The sequence below is a fragment of the Bubalus bubalis genome, chromosome 14 (genome assembly GCF_019923935.1).
Source record: "Bubalus bubalis isolate 160015118507 breed Murrah chromosome 14, NDDB_SH_1, whole genome shotgun sequence".
Taxonomy (NCBI): Eukaryota; Metazoa; Chordata; class Mammalia; order Artiodactyla; family Bovidae; genus Bubalus; species Bubalus bubalis.
The window spans coordinates 17,984,165-17,998,208 of NC_059170.1; the positions used below are offsets into that span (position 1 = coordinate 17,984,165).

The 14,044-nt window shown below is 45.6% G+C and overlaps 1 long non-coding RNA gene across 3 annotated transcripts in view; it reads left to right on the top strand.

The window, feature by feature from the left end:
• Position 1: 1 nt before the first annotated feature.
• LOC102390935 overlaps positions 2-14,044 on the top strand; it is a 44,096-nt gene continuing 30,053 nt past the window's right edge. For all 3 annotated transcript variants that reach the window (XR_006544402.2, XR_006544404.2, XR_006544403.2), the window contains exons 1-2: positions 2-1,001; positions 1,598-1,688. This is a non-coding gene — a long non-coding RNA (uncharacterized LOC102390935). The remainder of the gene's footprint in view (positions 1,002-1,597; positions 1,689-14,044) is intronic.

Sequence of the window (14,044 nt, forward strand, 5' to 3'; positions counted from 1 at the left end):
GACTTAGGTCTGAATGTGACGCTGGTCCTGTCCTCAAGGTCTCATAGAGTCGGGTAGAGGTCACCCCTCAAACACAACCGCAAAGCACGTAGCCCTAGAGTTCATCACACAAGGGGCAGCCAAAGGGAAAAACAGCCAGTGTTTAAGGAGTGTTTGTAAGGCAGTGACGTTAAGCGAGGCGCTGCGTGTGTGTCACCCTCGGCTCTTGCGGTAGGGGCTTATATGTCAGTCCTTGGTTTGCCCGTGAGCGGTTCTTGGCGATTGCTTGTTACAGGGTCAACCAGTGTCATTCAGCCCAGGTGTGTCCAATAGCGCAGGCCAAGCCCTTATCTGATTGAGACCAGCCCTTGAAGGAGGCAGACCACCTGAGAGCTCTCAGTGCTCCTGGCTGGTATCTTTTTACTCTGCCCAGGACACCCAACTCCAGTGTCCCTTGGTCTCCCCAGCCCTACCCACTCTCTTCCCTGCTCTTTGCTCTCTGTTCCATATACTGTGAAATAATCTGTTGACCAAGCTGCTGGCCTTTCGGGGAGACTTTGTGCCCCGCAGAGCCTAGCACAGAGTCTAGCACAGAGTCAGCCTAAAAATGGGCAAGGCCTTTGCTGGGCCTCTGGTTCCTCATCTGGTCCCAGATGATCTAAGACCCTTGAGCTTGGAAATCAGCAGGTTTGAAACGGCTTTTGGTCTTAACTGCACTTTAACTATGGAGAACTCAGAATAAAGATCTAGTTTGCTCCCCAGGCCCTAAGCCCATCAGAATGCTGACTAAATGATTGTTAAGGTGCACCTGGGTTCCTCATTAAAGCCGGACCAACCTGCAAATGCTTAGAACCCAGTCAGCCACAGTGCTCTCCTTGCTGCGATTGCCAGGGTGCCAGTCCTGCCGCCCAGTGCTTCCATTTCAGATGGGGAAACCAGGGCCTGACTAGAGGCCCCAATTTATTGGGGTGCTCTGTCCACAGCCTTCTGAGAGAGAAAGGGAGGTTTACATGAATTCTCAGGTAAGAAAGGTAAAAACCTCAAGGCCCTGGTCACTAGGATCACAGAGGGGATGAGGGCCTAGGTGAGGGGGACCTGGAAGGGGAAGCACTGCAGCCAGGTGAGCCTGGCATGTGACTGTTTCCAGCACTTGGTGACAGGCATTGTGCCAAGTGCATGGGATGGCCGTGTGTATCAGCCAGCGGCAGCCCCCTAGGCCGGTATTTCCCAGCTCCTGTGCTACAGCAGGTATCCGTCCATCAGGACGAAGGGAAGGGAGCAGCTCCTTCCTCCTTTTAGCCCGCAGCACAGCCACCTGGAAACCGATAACAAAGCAGCTTCAGGAGCCCCTCCCCAGACTTCCTGGAGGGGGAGGGGGAGTCAGGCGGTACGGGGCTGCTGGTAGTATATCAAGATGGTGCATTGTAAACAAATTCCCCAGGTAAAGCCTAAGTACTCCTAGAGTTTGAGAATTACCGAACAACGTTTCTCAACTGGTAAGTGCCAGAATTTATGTGCATCCTTTAAGCCAGGATATGTACTTCTAGGAATGTCTTGAGAAATGGTTGCAGAACCATTTCTGCAACCATGAATGCTTACACAAGATTGTTCTTTGCAGCACTATTTACTTTGGTGGAAAATGTGAAACAACTCTCTGCCTCTCACTGGGAGCCGATTGCTTACTGTCACTCTGGGACCTCTGCACAGCGGTATGTTGTACTGGAGTAAGTCTGAGTGCTACCTAGGGGACGGCCTAGGTTTATTTACTATGTCGCTTTGTGGTGTCCTAGCACGAAGGGGGGGTTGGGTATACTTGCTGAGAACTTTCGTGGGAAAGCTTTTTCCAGCTGGGAGGTTATTGTGTCATTTTTCTCTCATCCAGTTTTCGCCCTGCCCTGCTGCCTTTTTTCACGTACGGAAAAGCTGTGTCCTTGAGTGGGAAGGACTAGTGTGGTGATGAACCTGGGGTCCTGACTCCTGGGACAGGTCTGGGGTGGAGCTTGTAGAGGAAAGAGAGGTGGGCGGGGCCTGAGAGCCCAGGCTAACCTGGTGGCCCCCAGGAGGCCATTTTAGGAAGAGTCCCAGGAACTCAAGGGCCCTCAGGCTAGAAAAGGGACTGGACCAGTTGCAGAAGGCAGGCCAGCCTCTGCACCTGAAAACCCAAATCAGAGGCTCGTTGGGATGGGGGTCTTTCTTGATTGTTCCTGTTTCTAGTGAACTTGATTGTTGCATAGGTTCAAATGAATGTCATGCAAATATATTTCTCTTAAAGAAAAAAAAGGAATAAAAAAGGAACTTCCCTGATGATCTGGTGGTTAAGACTTCCATGCTTTCAATTCAGGTTGCACCGGTTTGATCCCTGGTTGGGGAACTAAGATCCAACATGCTGCGGGCCGAGGCCCCAAAAATGAAAACAGCAAAAAAGCCAGCCAGTACCTTTCTCACCTGTTAGTGTTAGTTGCTCAGTCGTGTCTGACTGTTTGCGATCCCATGGACTGTAGCCTCTGTCCATAGAATTCTCCTGGCAAAAGTACTGGAAAGAGTTGCCATTTCCTTCTCCAAGGGATCTTCCCAACCCAGGGATCGAACCCAGGTCTCCTGCAGTGCAGGCAAATTCTTTACCGTCAGAGCTACCGATGGAAATGGGAAAAGGGACCAATATTCACCAGAAGCCAACATGAGCCAAAGTTACAGCCAGTGGCACAAAGGAGATGGGGCTCCGGGGGTGAAAGGGGAAGCATCCAGCACAGGCCAGGGTCAGTAAGTAACTCAGGAAACAGTTGTATTGGATCAGCTTGAAGAGCCTTGAAGGCCGAGGTGAAGAATTTGGATTTGGCAGTGTGAGTAAGTAGGGAGCTCCTAAAGGTTTCCGAGACAGTGGCTGAGGAGAGGTGGGAAGAGATGGGAGGCAGGGTGATCAGGTGAGGCACATCTGGGTAATTGAGACCAAACAGATGGCCACCTGTCTCAGGTCTAGGAGATATGTGGCTCTCTTCTCTGAGGTTCTGCATTTTTAGCTCCTGTGAATTTCAGTTTATCAACATCTTACTTTAAAAGCCTTGAAGTGTTTTGTTGAGCAGTTACAATACAATTTGCTTTGTATTAGCTTTCTCCTAGTTGTTGGGTATTCACTTATCTAATTTTTCAAAAAGTATTTTTTTACTTTTTGGCTGCATTGGGTCTTAGTTGCAGCTCATCGGCTTCTCTAATCATCGTACGTGGGCTCCAGATCTCTGGCTCAGTAGTCGCTGTGCACGGGCTTCCCAGGTGGTGCCAATGGTTAAAAAAAAAAAAAAAAAAAACCCGTCTGCCAGTGCACATTCAGCCGCTCAGTCATGCAGTCGGTCAGTCAGTGCAGGAAATGTAAGAGACTCGGATTCAACCCCTGGGTCGGGAAGATTCCCTGGAGAAGAGCATGGCAACCACTCCAGTATTTTTGCCTGGAGAATCCCTTGGACAGAGGAGCCTGGAAGGTTGCCAAGGGTCGGACATGACTGAAGCGGCTTAGCACACACGCAAGCATGGGCTTAGCTGCCTTGAGGCACATGGAATCTCAGTTCCTCCACCACAGATCAAACCAGCATCTCCTGCACAGGAAGGTGGATGGACCGCCAGGGAAGTCGCCGCATTCATCTAATTTTTGAGCATCCAGTGCTTTGACAGGGTGTGCTTCAAGCTGGCGAACCCACCCCCTAGGTTGTCGTGAAGGGTTTGGGCTGCAGCCCCCAGTAGTGGAAATGATATGGAAATTGGGGTTTGGAGACAACTAGCCTGGTGATGGAAATGGCAACCCATTCCAGTGTTCTTGCCTGGAGAATCCCAGGGACAGGGGAGCCTGGTGGGCTGCTGTCTATGGGGTCGCAGAGAGTCAGACACGACTGAAGTGACTTAGCAGCAGCAGCAGCAGCAGCCTGGTGATAGAGGCAAGTTATCCAAAGCCACTGAACCTCAGTTTTCTCATCTGTGGAAACATCTGGCTTTGGTGGGGGTCAGAGAAAATAAAGGCTGTGTAAAAATCCTTTTGTGAATAGCATCCAGCATTTGTAGAAGAGCAGATACCATTATCAAGATGTCTTAGCTCTGCCTTTTTTTTTAGTGATTTATTTATTTTTGGCTGCTCGGGGTCTTCGTTGCCACGTGTGGGTTTTCTCTATCGTGGTGCCTGGGCTTCTCACTGCAGTGGCTTCTCTTGTTTCGGAGCTCAGGCTCAGTAGTTACAGCGCACGGGCTTAGTTGCCACACAGCATGTGGGATTTTCCCAGACCAGGGGTCGAACCCATGTCCTCTGCCTTGGCAGGCAGATTCTTAACCCCTGGGCCACCAGGGAAGTCTTCAGTTCTGCTTCTGACAGCTGTGCAGCATTTGACACTCCGAGTTCCCATTTCTTTCTCTTCGTCTGAGTAAACTGAGAGGGTAGGTCATGGTAATCCTAAAGGTCTCTTCCTTCTTTGGCATTTTACCATTTGAGGCTTAAATGTTTTTGAAAACGACATATTGTATATATAAATATCTGTTTGTCCATAGTTCAGGCAACACTGGGTTAAAGATTAGAACGCTAGATTAAGATTTTAAAAATCTTTAAAATTGTTATCTTTTCAGGATTAAGTGGTGAGGAATATTACTTAAAAATTGTATATGTCTGCATGACTTTCTTAAGTAGTTTTCTAGTTACAGTTGATTATTTGATTTTCTTCTTGTGCAGTTTGCATTTCAGAAGGTCCCCAAGTTACAGCATCTTAACTTGGGGATGTTCATGTGGCAGGGATGAGTCAGTAACCTGCGGGTAGAAATACCACAGTCTCTTCTCTTGATGCCCTCTGGCTTCTAGCCAGGTTAATTAGCGAGTGTTCTGCTTTTAATTCCGGGATTGAAGAAAATCCCTTTCCTTTCTATTTTTCTGGTAGTCCCTACCTGTAAACCTCTGGGTCCTACAGAAATAAGCCTCCAGAGCTGGCTGTTGTGGGGACTGGGAGACTTAATGATTATATTTTTCTTCATTCTTTTTATTAGGGTCTCAGGTGATAGGATAGATGGGATCAGATTCTATTTGGCATGCTTTCATCTTTTTTATACATGGGAACTTTCTTACCTCCTAAAGTATGTTTTACGTTATAAAAGCAAATACACTGTGTTAATTATGGCAAGTTGAACAATGCAAAAGCACGGAAAGAAAAAATGAGTAACCTCCCCCTTATCCCCACCTTCCTGCATTAGCAGTGATGGCAGGTATGTTTTCTTCCTCACCTTTCTCCGTGTTCATGTAGACACATGCAAATATATACACACATCCTGAGAGATGTTTTTCTCTCCTCCCTCTTATTTAAATTTTTCCTGATTGTCAACAATTGCAGTTAACATTTTGAAGTAAATATCTTTGCAATTCTGAAAATTTCCTTAAATAGATTCTCTGAAGTGGAATTAATGGGAAGAAGAGTTGGAGTGCATATTTGTAAGGCATGTTAACGAAGTGCTCTCCTTAACAACAATTGTAGTGTTTGAGTGCTTGTCTTACCTTGTCCTTAGCCGTGAGGGTTAGCAGTTTTGTGTTAATCTCTGCTCATTTGATGGCTGAAGAATCATCTTTGGTTCTTTTAATCAGCATTTAAAAATAATCTGTTTTGCCTGTGCTGAGTCTTTGCTGCTGCGCATGGACTTTGTGTAGCTGCAGTGAGCAGGGGCTCCTCTAGTTCGGTGCTCGGGCTTCTCCTCATGGCGGCTTCTCTTGTTGCAGAGCATGGGCTCCTCTAGGGCACGTGGGCTCAGAAGTTGTGGCCCATGGCATTGGTTGCCCCGAGGCATGTGGACTCTTCCCGGGCCAGGGAATGAACCCACGTCTCGTGCATTGGTAGGTGGATTCTTAACTACTAGACCACCAGGGAAGTCAGATGTTTGTACTTGAAGGACCCTTACTTGCCTCTGTCTCTTCCAAGGCCTTGAAGAGGTCTTATGTTTCCATAAAATGTACAAATCAAGAAATTGCCCTTGTAATCACGTAAGGGGCTTCCCAGGTGGCTCAGTGGTAAAGAATCTGCCTACCAGGGCAGGAGACTCAGGAGATGCGGGTTCAATTTCTGGGTGGGAAAGATTCCCAGGAGGAGGAAATGGCAACCCACTCCAGTATTCTTCCCTGGGAAATCCCACAGACAGAGGAGCCCCAAGGGCTACAGTATATAAGGTCACAAAAAGTCGGACACGACAGCACGCATGCGATCACCTAAGACCACTGTCTTATTCCACCATGGCCTTCCTCCTCACTGCTCCCCTTGTGTCTAAGTGGCCTTCCGTTGGCTCTGGACATTGTTTTGGATCTGCCTAAAGGTTTAGTTAGAATGCGTTTGCATGCTTGTGTGCTTAAGTCACTCAGTCTTGTAGCCCACCAGGCTCTTCTGTCCATGGAATTTTCCAGGCAAGAAGACCTCCTCCAGGAGGTCTTCCCAATCCGAAGATCAAACCCTCGCCTCCTGTGTCTCCTGCATTGCGGGCAGAGTCTTTACCCACTGAGCCACTGGGGAAGCCCAGAATGCATTTAGGTTGGGTTTATCTAGTTATGTGATTTGCAGTCACTTCCGCCAACAGTTCAAATACTGACAACTGTTCTGGTAGAGGGAAGCCTGTCATGACACAGAGTTACAGGAACAGAGGCGTTAATAGTAGCGCCATATTAAAGATGTCCTATGGAATCCACAGCAGAGGTGCCTGAGTAAAGGAAGATATGACAGGGTTTGAAACCTCCAGTCAGAAGCTGGTCTGTGGCAAGTTCTTCCAATCATGGAGACCATGAAATGGAAGCAGAGGGCTCAGTTTTTAACCAACACTTATTAAAAATGGAACTTTTCTTCTGCCAAGAATGTACTTAATAATGTAGTGTACACAGTTATAAGGGTACACGTCAGAAGAAAAACTGAGTCATCTTTATTTTCTCTCTATTAAAGTTGTATTACAAAGCTATTATTATAAGGCCAAAGAAAGTGTCCCCAGGGACTTCCCTGGTGGTCCAGTGGCTAAGACTCTGCACTCCCCATTCAAGGGGCCTGGGTTCAATCCCTGGTCAGGGAACTAGATCCCACATGCTACAGCTTAGATCCTGTATGCAGCAGTGAAGACTGACGATTCCACATGATGAAGCTAGATCCCAGCGCAGCCAAATAAGTAAATAAATGTATTTTTTTGAAAAGTGCCTCCAGGGACTTCCCCGGTGGCTTAGTGGTAGAGAATCCGCCTGCCAGTGTAGGAGACACGGGTTCGATCCCTGATCTGGAAAAATCCCACATGCCGAGGAGCAACTAAGCCTGCGCACCACTGCTCTTGAGCCTAGAGCCCTCAAGCCACAGCTACTGAAGCCCACACGCCTTGAGCCTGTGCTCTGCAGCAAGAGAAGCCACCACAATGAGAAAGCCTGTGCACCGCAACTAAAGAAAAGCCCAAGCAGCAACGAATACCCAGGGTAGGCAAAAATAAATAAATAAATAAAATTATAAAAAAAAAGAGAAGACTTTTAAAAGTGCCCCCAAAAGTAGGAAAAAAGACTACTTTTGTGATAGTGATATTTGTGATGTGAGATTTGTTAGTTGTTTAAAAATTTGCAGTTTACTATCTTTTTTCTCATTTTGAATACAGTCATATTTGTGCCAATTTTATATATTTAATATAACATTTTTTTCTTAATAAAGGCCCCTCAAATTACATAAGTTTCAGTTCTGACAAAACCCTTACGTGGTTTCAACCCTTAGGATGAATATATTGTTAGAGATTAAGCCTTAACCCCTTAAGAAGACGCATAGTGTCTGTCCCCTCTGCTGCTGCAGTTTAGATGCTCAGTCATGTCCAATTCTTTGCAGCCCATGGACTTAGCCCGCCAGGCTCTGCTGTCTGTGGGATTCTCCAGGCAAGAATACTGGAGTGGGTTGTCATTTCCTTCTCCAGGGTATCTTCCTGATTTAGGGATCGAACTCATGTCTCCTGCTTGGCAAGTGGATTCTTTACCACTGTACCACCTGGAAAGCCCTTTGGAAATGAAATTTCTTGCCTTTTACTCTGATTTTGACACGGAAATAAAACTTTTGAAGGGAGTGATTACTTTTTAAGTGATTGATTACTTGATGCAATCTGTTCATCACCTTGCCTTTTTCACTGAACAGTATATACCTTAGAGGCCTTTCTCTCTTCATACACGAAGAGCTCCCTTGTTCTTTTCAGCGATTACCTCTTTATATATATGTATATATACATATATATATATTTACTTATTTGGTTGCACTGGGTCTTTGTTGTGGCATGTGGGATCTAGTTTCCTGACCAGGGATCAAATCCAGGCCTCCTGTGTTGGGAGCTCAGAGTCTTAGCCACTGGACCACTAGGGAAATCCCACAGCAGTTACCTCTTATTTCTTTGTGTAGATATACCATATTTATCTTACTGCTGTGCTGTGGATTGTCATGTGGGTTGGTTCCAGTATTAACTGTCACAAACAAAAATGCAGTAAGGAACGTTATATACATCTGTCATTTTGCAGAGTACAGTTTTAGGATAAACTCAGAATTTGCACTCCCATGAGTGTATGAGAAAAATTTAGGTTGGAAATAAGTTTTCTTTGGATTTTTTTTTTTTGTGTGTGGAAGAATATATGTAAGATAAAACTTAACCATTTTAACCATTTTCAGGTGTATGGTTCCGTGGTATTAAATACGTTGACACTGTTGTATGGCCATCACCACCATCCATTTCCAGGACTCCATCTTCTCAAACTGAAACTCTACACCCATTGAATAGTAACTCCCTATTCCGTTTTCCCCAGCCCCCGGCAGCCACCATTTTACTTTTTGTATCCATAAATTTGATTACTCGGATTCCTCATAAAAGTGGAATCATACAGTCTTTGTCCTTTTGGGTCTGGCTTATTTGACCTAGCGCAGTGTCCTCAAGGCTGGCTCATCCATGCTGGAGCGTGTGTCCGAGTGGCCTTCGTTTTTCAGGGCTGCATGGTATTTTGCTATGTGTATATGCCATGTTTTTGCTTATCCATTCAGCCGTCCCTGGATGCTTGGGCTGTTTCCGCCTTTCGGTTATTGTGAATAGCGCTGCTACAGACATAGGTGTGCAGAAATCTGTTGAGTTCCTGTTTTCAGTCCTTTTGGGTGTATACCCAGAAGTTTCATCAGGTTTTGAAGGCATCACTCTGTCGTCTCTCAGCTTTCAGTATTGCAGTTGGGAAATCCCAAGTCATTCTGAATACTGATACTTTGCGTGTGACCTACTTTTGCTTCTCTAGAAATTTCTAGAATGTCCTCTCATCCCTAGCAAACTGGAATTTCTTGATTATATGTCCTGATATGAGTCTATTTTTGTTTTTTTCCTGTTGTGCTGAGAGTTCTGGGAGTCAAGCGGGGGATGAAAACTGGGGGAGGGGGTGAACTCGGGGGGTGGGTGGGTCTCACCACGTAGTATTATGAGCTCCGTGTCTGACTGGCAGTGTTCCCAGCGCTGAGTAGAGGAAGAAGGCTGAGGATCTGGACATCTTCAACAGTTAGTAAATGAAGTTTCGTATAATTCCTCTTGTTGGTATCTTCTCAGTCTCCTGTGTCTAGTAGCTACCTGTCCAGGGACCTTCTTCCACATTCTAAAATAATTCTGACCTGCCTAAAAATAAATTTCTGATCTGCTAGGATCTGGGTTGCAGCCATGGTGGGCAGGGAGTAATGTAGGGAAGGGATCTAAGAGTCTACTATTTGATATATTTAAGCTGCTCTTTGGAGAAGGAAATGGCAACCCACTCCAGTATTCTTGCCTGCAGAATGCTGTGGACAGAGGGGCCTCGTGGGCTATAGTCCATGGGGTCACAAAGGGTCAGACATGACTGCTCGACTACACAGCAAGCTGCTTTTTAAGTCTTCTTCTGCGAATTTTCCCTCCTGTAGCAGCCCTCTCTCCCAGCCTCACCTTTATGCCCCCTTCTAGAGATGCCACTAACTTCTGAGTATTTTTGGGGATTCTGTGGTATAAATCAGGTTAAATTTTCACCTTTTCTTACTGCCTGCTTGGTTTTGCCATTAATACTTGCCCATTTACTTTCTGCCCCAACAATTGTGTTGTGTGGTCCCTTCTCCCATGCTCCTCTTTCTTGTAGGGTTATGCTGTTGTTTTTGTTTTTTCTTTTCGCCACACAGCTTGTGGAATCTCAGTCCTTGACCAGGGATTGAACCCATGCCCTCGGCAGTGGAAGTGCAGAGTTGTAACCACTGGTCCACCAGGGAACTCCTGGTTTCTTCATTTTGAAAGCCGAGTTTCCAAGAGAGAGTCTAGTGGCATACCTGTGATAAATCCACCGTCTTCAAATAATTTTTTCCCAAACGTCTCCCCAGTGATCCCAACGCCCTGTGTTGACTAGTCTACCTTTCTGCCTCTGGGTTGAGATGCTGCCTTTGTCTTGCACAAATGCACCCATTTGTCTGTGGATCCTATTCCGGAGCTTTTTCTTCTGTTTCAGCAGATCTTTTAATTTATTTTTTAAACTCGAAGGTAGTAGAGTTTTTGTGGGATGGAAAAAGAGTTCTTTGAGTTATTTATTTTATTTTCCAAAGGCATTGTCATTTTTTTTTTCTTGGCCACACCATGAGCATTTGGGATCTTAGTTCCCTGACTAGGGATCGAACCTGCACCCCCTTCAGTGGAAGCATGGAGTCCTAACTACTGGACTGCCAGGAAAGTCCCTCAACAGACCTTTATTTGCACATTCTACATGTCAGGCTCTGATCTAGGCACTGGAGGTAAAAGCAGTGTGTAAAGTAAAGCCTCTGCCTCCTGGAGATTACATTCTAGTGAAGGGAGATAGGAAATAAATAATGTCAGAGAGTGAGAAGTACTAGGAAGAAAAATAGAAAGTAAGACAGAGAGTAAGAGGTTGAGCTACTGTAGATACCAACAGAGAAGTGATGATGAGTGGAGTCTTTAATAAAGTGGAAACTCCAGCCACGCTTGGATCTGTAGAGAGGGGGATGTTGTGGGCAGAGGAAATACCCAGAGCAAAGACCCTGAGACAGAAATGAGCTGGACAAGTTGGAAGAATAACAAGACCAGTGTGGCTGGAGCCCTGCAGGCAAAGGGGAAAGTGGTACCTCAGCCTAGATTTCACAGGGCCTGCTAGACCATGGCACAAAGTGTGTATTTTCCCCCACACCCAATGAGGGTTGAGAACAGAAGAAGGGAGATGTGCACATCATTACGTGTTAAAATGAGGCTGTGGTGGTGTGTAGAGAACAGACTATGGGAGGGGCAGGAGTGGTAAGCCACACTTGGGCTGTTGTCAGCGAGAGAGAGTGGTGACCTGGACTAACTACTGTGGTGGACAAGGTGAGAAGCTCTTGCTTCTGGAATATATTTGGAAGGTAGAGGCAGCCGAACAGGTGGGCTGAAGGACTGATGTGGATGGAAAGGAAAAGAGTGACCTGATCAACTAGAGGAGTGGCAGTGATTCATGGAGCTTGACCAGGTACTTGGCACAAATCCTTTCGTTTAGTTTTTATAACCCTTTGAGAAAAATGATGTCTTCTTGAAGAGTAGAGGAAATGGAGGCACAGGTAACCTGCCTGTGATGACGGTTTGGTCATTGGAAGAGACAGGATTTTATTTCTGTAAGGTCAGTAGTAAAGTACCCTTCTCTTTCTGATTCTAGTAATTTTGTGACTTTTCCTTTTTTGTCTTGGTCAGCTTAGCTGAGGGTTTGTCAAATTTTACAGTCTTTTCAAAGAACCTACTTTCGGTTTTGTTAATTTTCTCTAATGTTTTTCTAGTCTTTTTCATTAATTTCTGCTCTAGCCTTTATTTCTTTTCTCCTCTTTGATTTAGGTTCCATTTTCTCCTCTTTCCCTCTTTTCCAGTGTCTTAAGATAGAAGGTTAGGTTACTGATTTGAAATCTTTCTTCTTTTTTTGGCCATGCTGTACCGTTTACAGGATTTTAGTTCCCCAACCAGGGATGGAACCCTCACCTTCAGCAGTGAAAGCCTGGATCAGCTTCCCATATAGGAAATGGGAATAGCACCACTGTCTCCTCCAAAGGCTACTATGAGAGATAAAATAATGAAATGCTCATGTCATGCTCTGCATAATGCTTGGCAAATAGGGAAAGTAACACACACACAAATCTTCCTTTTGTTACATTATATGACTTCTTACAGTTTTCTTTTTATTTGTTTGCTTATTTATTTATTCGGCTGCCTCAGGCCTTAGTTGTAGCACCCAGGATCTTCACTGCATCGCTTGGGATCTTTCCTTGTGGCGCACGGACTCCCTAGTTGCAGCGTTTGAATTTAGTTGCCCGGCTGCAGGTGGAATCTTAGTCCCCAGCCAGGGATGGAACCAGTGTCTTCTGCATTGCAGGGTGGATTCTTAACCACTGCATCACCAAGGAAGTCCTGACTTCTTACAGTTTTCTAATTTGTATTTCACAAATCATTGTGTGTGTCTGTGTTTCATATGGAAAAGACTGTAGTAAATCAGTAGCAAGATCAGATCAGATCAGATCAGTCGCTCAGTCGTGTCCAACTCTTTGTGGCCCGTACCTATTTTTTGCATGGAATAGCAAGAAGCATCAGGAGAAGGCAATGGCACCCCGCTCCAGTACTCTTGCCTGGAGAGTCCCATGGATGGAGGAGCCTGGTGGGCTGCAGTCCATGGGGTTGCTAAGAGACACGACTGAGCAACTTCACTTTTACTTTTCACTTTCCTGCATTGGAAAAGGAAATGGCAACCCACTCCAGTGTTCTTGCCTGGAGAATTCCAAGGGGGGGGAGCCTGGTGGGCTGACGTCTATGGGGTCACACAGAGTCAGACACGACTGAAGCGACTTAGCAGCAGCAGCAGCAGCAGCAAGAAGCATCACAGAGCAATCTGTCATTTTTGGGAGGGAGCCAAGTATGTGTCCACACACAAGCTTGTACATGAATGTTCATCGCAGCCTTATTCATAGTAGCCTCAAATTGTAAGCAACCCAAATATTTATCAGCTGGTGAAAGACTAAATAAATTGTGTTATAGAAGGAAATGGCAACCCACTCCAGTGTTCTTGCCTGGAGAATCCCAGGGATGGGGAAGCCTGGTGGGCTGCCGTCTATGGGGTCACACAGAGTCGGACACAACTGAAGCGACTTAGTAGCAGCAGCATTGATCCTTACAGTGGAATACTACTCAGCATTGAAAAGGAACTTCAGGGACATGCAGTAACATAAAGGAATCTCAAATATATGCCACATGAAAGGAGCCAGTATTGTATGGCCTATTCATTTAAAATTCTAGAAAAGGAAAGAAATCTATAAAAAAGTGGATTAATGGTTGCGTGAACTAAGAGGGCTCAGCCAAAAAGGGGAATGAGCAAACATTTGCCAAAATTAATTTCATTTTTGCACTTAAAATGGATAAGTTTTATTTAAAACAAAAACAGGACTTCCTTGGTGGTCCAGTGATTGAGAATCTGCCTGCCAATGCAGGGGACATGGGTTCGATCCCTGGTCCTGGAAGATTCCACATGCCACAGAGCAGCTAAGCCTGTGCACAGCAACTAGAGAGTAGTCCTTGCTTGCCCCAACTAGAGAAAGCCCTCACGAAGCAATGATGACTTAGTGCAGCCAAAAATAAATAATTTAAAAATAAAGACGAAAAACTGTGGGACACAGACAAAGCAATAGTAAAGAGAAACGTGCAACAACAATAAATGGTTAAATTTAATCATACATTAAATTGAGTTGATCAGTAGCTTAGATATACAGTGAAACTATGTTCTTTTTTCACTGGGTTTTAAATTCACTTTCTCATCATCCCAGCTGGGGACCTTTTACAGCTCAGCATCTGGGTAAACAAAATCCTTCAAGGCCCAAGTACTCAGTGGTAAAGAACCCACCTCCCCGTGCAGGAGATGCAGGTTTGATCCCTGGGTTGAGAGGATCCCCTGGAGAAGGCAATGGCAACCCACTCCAGTATTCTTCCCGGGAAGATCCCGTGGACAGACAAGCCTAGCGGGCTACAATTCATGGGGACGCAAAGAATCGGACACGACTTGGCGACTAAACAACAACCT